The following is a 7971-nucleotide window of genomic DNA, read 5'->3' on the forward strand; positions in this document are numbered from 1 at the left end:
AAAACTATTGACCATTTTCTGTTTCACTCTGCTATAGTTTATTAACATAAGGTTAAATTAACTCTGTTAACAGTATTATTTTTCTCTTGCAGCAGCTGACTAAAAATCTAAGGCAAATTCTAGCAATGATTGTGTTGAATCTCTTTAGGGAAAAAGGGAAAGCAATTATTTATACTTATTAAACTTTCCAGTGATTTGCGTTAGCAGAATTTTTTTCTGAGACTGAATATTTCTACTTTTTGCTCATTTGGAAACAAGCAACCTGAGTTGTCTGAACTGGAAGAAGTTTCACTTTTCACAGGGATAACTTCTTAAAAAGAGAAATTATTTTGAAGAGGATGCAAATTCTTTGGTATCTGTGTATCTAAGCTTAGTAGCTTAATGTTGAGTGACACCTCAGCACTGCAATGAAGACATAAGTTATGCTTTCCCATATTTTCATAGACTCTGGAAAAAAAAAATGTAGGCCATGCCCGCATTTCATAAAAGACTTTTTAAAAAAATTTTCCAGGTCCATATAAACCCATCGAAACCACTTGGATTGTCTTACGAAAATAATGAAAATGGAATTTCTGGCTCTATAGTATGGATGATTCATCAATATATAAGAATGTATACAATACTAACAATGTAAGTAACATGAGAGTGCTGATTAATTGTTCCAGATAGATATTATGAAGAAGGAGCCATTTAATCTGGCTTTCTAAGAATAAATAGGATTTCCAGACCCGTTAGGGGTCTGGAAAGTTTTCCAGGGATGACTTCAGAAATGAAAAAAGGGGCAAAGTGAAGCATGTGAGGTAAGATGTCTTCGGGAGAGGCAAACCATGGAGTTTGTTGTGTAGGAATTTAGGTATGTCCTGAGTGAAGAAAATGAAGGTGGGGCTTGGGACTAGATTACAGAGAGACTTAAAAAGGCCTTCCTTTTGAAACTCATCTTCTAAGGCATCAGTTTCAAGTAATCTCCAAGGACGTGTGTTTCCCAGTCCTCGTTTTTGGAGATTCTGATTCTTCTGTCTGGGATAGTACCTAGAGTCTTGCTCTTAATAACACATTCAGGTGATGTAGCTGGTCCGCATATGACTTTTTGAGAAAGACTGATTTGGGTTTTATAATACATTGTCACTATACCTGTAACTTCTACTAAATCCAAATATATGAGAAAGAGACCATAAAACAGCCTACCTCCACTATTGCCTAATATTATTGCCAAATAATATTCACTCATCTGTATGTGTAACAGGTTCTCTCTGAGAGCTGAAGATACCATAGGGGACAAAACAAAGTGCCTGCAAGCACAGAGCTTGTGTCCTGATCAAGGTAGGACAGAGACTATCTTGCACCTTGTATCTCCATTATAAAGAAAATGAAAACAAGAATAGGAGACATCTTAGCAAAGGGTTGTTTTTCATAGCATGGATCAGGAAGGGGCTCTCCGATGATGTGATATTTGAGCAGAGTCCTGAAGGACCTAGGGAGGAAGTCAATATGAGGACGAACATTCCATGCTGAAGAAATGGAAGTAGGAAGGCCCTGAGAGAGGCTTTGTGAAGGAAGAACAGAAGTCCAGTATGGCTAAAGAGGAGGGGAGAGGAGAGGAGCTAAAGAAACAGTTTAAATGAGAATGTTTGATCTTGTAAGCCATGGTAAGGTGTTCAGTTGTATTCTTAGTATTATAGGAAGAGGATTTTGAACAGGTGACTTATACTATTAAATTATCACTCTGCTCTGGGGAAAGGAGATTGTTCAGAAAGCAGAGAGTTGAGAGGTGAAGGATGGTAGGGGCCTAGACCAGGCTGAACAGCAATAACTACAGATGGCTATAGTGATACTTCAATGCCTTTACACCAAGGGTCCCTGGCCAGTATCAGTCTGTGGCCTGTTAGGAACCAGGTCACACAACAGGAGGTAAGCAGTAGGCAAGTGAGCGAAATTTCATCTGTGTTCGCAGCCGCTCCCCAGCGGTAGCATCACCAACTCAGCTCACCTCAGATCACCGGGCATTAGATTCTCATAGGAACACCAGTACCTGGTGCCATAAAGGTTGGAGACCACTGCTTTACATGATATATATCTTCAGAAGATGTTTAAAGGGTTCTATGGTATCTTCCAACACCAACAACCAATTCTCTGATTCTTTGGACACCAACTAGATATTCCACAATCTAATTTAATTCTGGCACGACTCGAGTTAGCATCAGACTACACAGGTTTAAGGACTCAGTTTCATAAGACTGCCCTCACTTCAGATGCTAGTAAAAGTACTGGATCCCAAGGTTACCCACACTCTGTCTAACTTAGCTACAAATTGGGGGTTCACACAACCTCAGGTTCAGTAATTTGCTAGAATGGCTCACAGAACTCAGGAAAACGGTTTACTTCTATTGGTTTGTTATAAAGGATACAACTCAGGAACAGCCAAACAGAGAGATGTACAGGGGAAGGTATAGGGAAAGGTCACACAGCTTCCATGCCTTTTGTGAGCATACCACCCTCCCAGCATCTGGATGTGTTCACCAACCTGAAAGTTCTCTGCGCTCCATAGTTTAGGGGGGTTTATGGAGCTTCTATAACATATGGATGATTGATTAAATCACTGGCCTTTATTGATTGAACCCAATCTCTAGCCCCTTTCCTCTCCCCAGAGGTCTGAAGGTAGGGCTAAAAGTTCTAATCTTTTAATCACGTGACTGGTTTCCTTGGCAACCATCCCCTATTCTGAAGCTGTCTAGGGGACTACCAAGTGTTACCTCATTAACATAAACTCAGATATGATTGCAAGGGTCTTGTTATGAATAACAAAAAATGTTTTCACCACCCCTAGCACTCAAAAAATTTCAAGAATTTTTGAAACTCTGCATCAGAGTGTGGGGACAAAGACCAATATGTTTTTACTAAAAGTACAAATAATGGTGGGATCTACATGTTGGCTACATGCCTGCCAGCTTTGGGGGGTGGGATGGGCAAGCTTTTAACATTCCTTTTAAAAGATACTTCATAATTTCTAAAATTTAATTTTTAAAATAACATTCATCAGTAACTATCAGATTTACCCCCAAATTCTTCCTGCTGAAATGCAGTCTATTGCTTTCTCTAGTACCATATGCTTCTTTTACAGGCTATAATAAAATGACCTCAAAATTATGTTAGGATTTCAGCTGCTTTACATGAGCTAGTTCTCTTTGAGTAATTAATGTCAATGCCAATTATATTAAAGAAGATGTCTCAAAATTATAAAAGTCAAAAATCACCAAGCGAAATTAAGATAGCTAATAACATTATTAGAGCATAAAGGGCGGTTTGTGTAACCATATAATAATGGTTATTAAATATATCATTTTTCCAATAATGGTATAGGAACTAAATTTATTTATGTGTTAAATGTTTTCCACAAATGAGAAAACTGATATATATGTTAATTGTAAAAATACATAAAGTTTCTTTTAAGACGGAATGGACAGAAATAAAGGCAGTCATATACTTCTAATAAAGAAATGACGTTGCCAGTGATAATGATTTCAGCCATTTTGAGAAACTACGATGCGATATTCACTACGTTAAAAAGTGAAACATATAGTTGGGGTGTTAATCGATGGCACATATTCAGTGATAAGCTGCAAAGGAGATTTAATGTGAATCCTGTAGAATATTTATGAATTTATGACATATAAAAGTGGGATAGTTTTGAAGTTAGGCAAAGTAGTGATAGAAGAGTCTCTTCTTCAGGAAAATAAATCTGGAAAGCGAACATAACAAGATGTGATTGCACTGGTGGTTTTCATGTGGGACTGTGCTGGGGAAGCAGGCGAGAGGCGAGGCTGAAAAGTTCGGTTTTAGCCGCAAGGGCAGAAGTGCCGGAACTGAGCTTGCGCTGTGAACTTCAGGCCCTGGTCCCCCACCTGCAGCTGGTGTGCTGATTGGGCCGGAGTGGAGCCAGCTGGTCTGGATGATCGCAGAAAAGCCGCTCGTGCGCGCTCTTCGCCAACGTGCTGGACGCACTGCTTCTCCTGCATGCTGTTCTGTCACTAAATCGCCAACAGTACTCCCAAGAAGCCGGACTGAAAGTGCTGCTTTCTCTGTCCCAGGGTTCCAGGACATAATCCTAGGCTGACGGTAAGAGACCGCCATGTGAGGGGCCTTCACGCTGTCTTCATCCCTTCTAGCCACCACAACATACAAAGAAACTGCACCTGGATCTTTCCAAACAACTTTTATTTCCTCAAAGCCTTTCTTAACCTTATGGAACAAGAAGCTGCCACTGAGTAGCCCGATATAGGAGCTGCTTCCTTTCCTACTCCCCTCTCCCCAATATAAAAATATAGATACGTTTTTGTGGGAGCAAATACCCATAATTAATTCTTAATCTATTTAATGTGCAGTGAGAACTTGGTAGTGAAGGAGCTCAATAAAAGTCCTGTGAATATGGTTAAGAGCTCAGGCTCTGGACTGCTCAGACTGCTGTGGGTTCCATCATGGTTCTACAACTTTTTAATTAATTTTAGGCAATGTTATGGACTGAATGTTTATGTCCCCTCAACTACAGTGTGGCTGTAGTTGAAGGTGAGACCTCTAAGAAAGTAAGTTTAAATGAAGTCACAAGGTTGAGGCCCTGATCCAGTAGGATTGGTGTCCATTTAAGAAGTGAGCGAGAGTTCCCTTTTCCTCTGCTTCACAGAACAAAGGCCAGGTGAGAATGCAGCAGGACGGCAGCCATCTTCCAACCCTGGAAAAGCCCTGCCTGAAACGCAATCAGCTGGAAAGTTGGTCTCCAACTTCTAGCTATTTCAGAATTGTGAGAAAATATTTTTCTGTTGTATAAGCCACCTAATCTATAGTTATAGCAGCCTGAGAAGGCTAATGCAGGGAAACTAATTTTCTGTGCCTTAGTTCCCTTACTATAAAATGAGGATAACTGATAGGCCCACCTCCTAGTTGCTTTGATGAGCTGAGTGTCATAAGCTCAACTAATATTAATTATTCATATTATAATTATTAAGAATGCAGTTTACTGTCCTCTATATATCTAAAATAGAATCAGCTAATTTCTTGAAAGGGGCTGTTTTTAAAGAAAAAAAGGAATTAAACACATTAGATATATAAATACTTATATGTAGAAGAATGTGAGCTTGAGACATCTAAAAGTGTGACAAAGAATGCTAAATACAGACTTGTGGACTGTAAGAATAGTAGTTTTTAAAGTTTTTTGAATGAATTTTGGCATATTTTGAAGATGTGACTCAAATGTGACCAAATAGATGGATATTGTTTTGAAATTTTCAAGGCTCCTCAAACTGGACTCCAAATAACTAAATGCAAATTTAGTTATTTGTTAGTCAGAGATCTTTTTTCAAACAATATAACAAGAAGAAAAAACAAAGTGTACAGAGTATATGGTTCATTGAATTACTTTAGCCCCAAACTTCAACATGAAGTTTTGACTAAAACCAATTTGATTTTTTTATGAGTTTATATTTCAATGTCCTTTACACGGATTGAGTCAATTTAGTAAAGCAAGGGTCAATTATATATTGTCATAGATGAGGAAATGAGTAATTGATTTAATTTTGTCTTTTTAAAAAATGTCCCTGTGAGTTTTAGACAAAACTAAAATGAAATCATGGTTTCTCTTCCTAGTAGTTAGTAATTCTTCAACCCTGTGACATATATTATTGTATAGGCAAATTGCTTTAATAAAATCTCTGGAACCCAGAACCGAAAATAGATGTGTTTATATGGGGGCAGGTGGAAATGATGCGTGGTAAAGGGGGTGGAGATAAAGCGAAGTGTCTTCAATCATTTGACTGATTGATCTAATGAAATTTCTATTCCTAAAAATTTCCTAGGTTGTTGCTGATGCCTTTGAGGACAAAATGCAATTCCTGTAAGAAAATAAGAAACTCGAGGATCCGGAAAGAGTATTGATCAAAATCCAGAGATAAGGTAGGAAAAACAGATTTCTCTGAAAAAAAAAAAATCTGATTTTAATCACTTCTTAATTACAATGTCTGGTTAGTTAGAGGTAGAATAAGAAGGTAGCAGAGAATACAAAATTACAGTGTCTATTTGCAGATTTTATTATAAACCCATAAAATTGGGACTTAGTAGGATATTTTATAATGTATTATAAATATAATAGCATTTTAATAGTATAAATTGTATTTTCATGATGCTTAGAATAATAAAGTATTTTAATTATCTCTAGAAAAAATCCTAAATGTAAAACCAAGTAGTAAACACTATAGTTCAAAATAGTACTATAATTTGTTTGACATCTTAATTATCTGAACTCAGTATTAGAAGTTCAGTGTGTACTTAGATAATTCCTTTGCCTAAGAAAAAGGGGATTCTTAAAAAGTCCTTAAGTTGCTATGAATGAGAAAATATTATTGTACTTCATATGTACTTTGTTAAGTAGAGAATAGACAGGGACAGGAAAATAGATAAATTTTTTTAATGCATGCTAAAACGTTATACAAAAGTTGTTTTGTATTTATTTCCCACCCAAAATATCTCAGACAATAGAGGTAATTGCATTAGGGAATGTTTTAATAGGAATTAATGAAAAGATATAGAATAACATTGCTCAGTAACCCAAGTGAGTATATTTGACCGCAAGCTTTCCGTATCTACAAATGCTATTTGCAGATGATTTTAATGTCTCCTAAGCAAAGCAAAGCAAATCAGCGAGAAAACTATTAAAACTAAGAACATTTGGTAAAATGGCCACTTTCAAAGTAAATATTATAAATCAATAGTTTTATCAGTAATAAGCATTTAAAAGAACAACAAAAATTACGTCAGAGTCGTAAAATATAAAATTTCTAGAAAGAATCTCAATTAAAAAGTGTAAGACCATATGAACAAATTAAAGTTATTCTTTAATTCTTTCTTCATGAAGAAATAACTAAAAGACTATTTTTTCCTCTTTTATCCGTAATGCTTTGAGTAATGCTGGACTCATAGTAGGCCGTGAAATATTTGTTGAATAGCTACTGAATCAGTTTTTTGGAATATGTAGGATATAGTTTGAGAAATGCTTTCATAGTATAAAAATACTGCAGTGTTGACATTTAGTGTGTGTGTGTGTATGTGTGTGTAGTGTGTGTGTGTGCATATAAAACAAGCATATATATGCATATATGTTTGTTTACTATAAAACGAATATCCTTCTCAAAAGTATGTCCGGTACCCTACATAACAAAAAGTAGAAGCATGTCATTCTAGTATTTATTCAGATAGTTTAGAGTCACAGATTTATTCTGTTATATTTATTTATTTTGGTCCTGGATTTTAATCTCTAGTTATGTACTCTATTTTTGGGATATATAAGGCCAAAATGCTAAATTACCAAAAACAAACACATGCACACATATGCATGCATGCATACGTAAACACACACAGCAGTCAGCCAATCAACCAGAGAACAAAACCTAATGTCCTAGTTGAAATCAAAATCTTGTTTTACCCTCCTACCTATCCACTTGTTGATTCATCAATCTACCGATCTATTGATCCATTGATCATTCTTATTAGCATGCCTATTATATAGTTTATTGACCTCTATAAATATAAACTGGTATTATTAACCTGTTTCACCCAAGGAAACATAGAAAGTAATCACAGAGAGAATAGGAAAAATAGAAGAGTATTGCCATGAAAGTCTAGGAAAGGAAGAGTTTTAAGGAGTTGGAGATGATACAGAGAGATTATGTCTTGGTAGTTTTCTATTGAATTCATTGCTTAGGATGATACTGATGAATTTCAAGAAAGCAGTTTTAGTAGGTTCAAGTACAAGCCAAATTCATTTGGATCGAAGGTAAGTGGGGTGAGATGGAATTGAGGAGGTGAAGATGTGGCATCCTTATCAGTACCACTCTCAATAACTAGGAAAGAGTGGCCCCTGTCCTCAGACCTGCGTTATAAAAGGACACGCATATCACAAGCACACAGACTCACAAGTTTATTACGGGA

This window comes from Pteropus medius, unplaced genomic scaffold, assembly GCF_902729225.1.
Source record: "Pteropus medius unplaced genomic scaffold, Ma_sr-lr_union100, whole genome shotgun sequence".
In the NCBI taxonomy this organism is placed as follows: Eukaryota; Metazoa; Chordata; class Mammalia; order Chiroptera; family Pteropodidae; genus Pteropus; species Pteropus medius.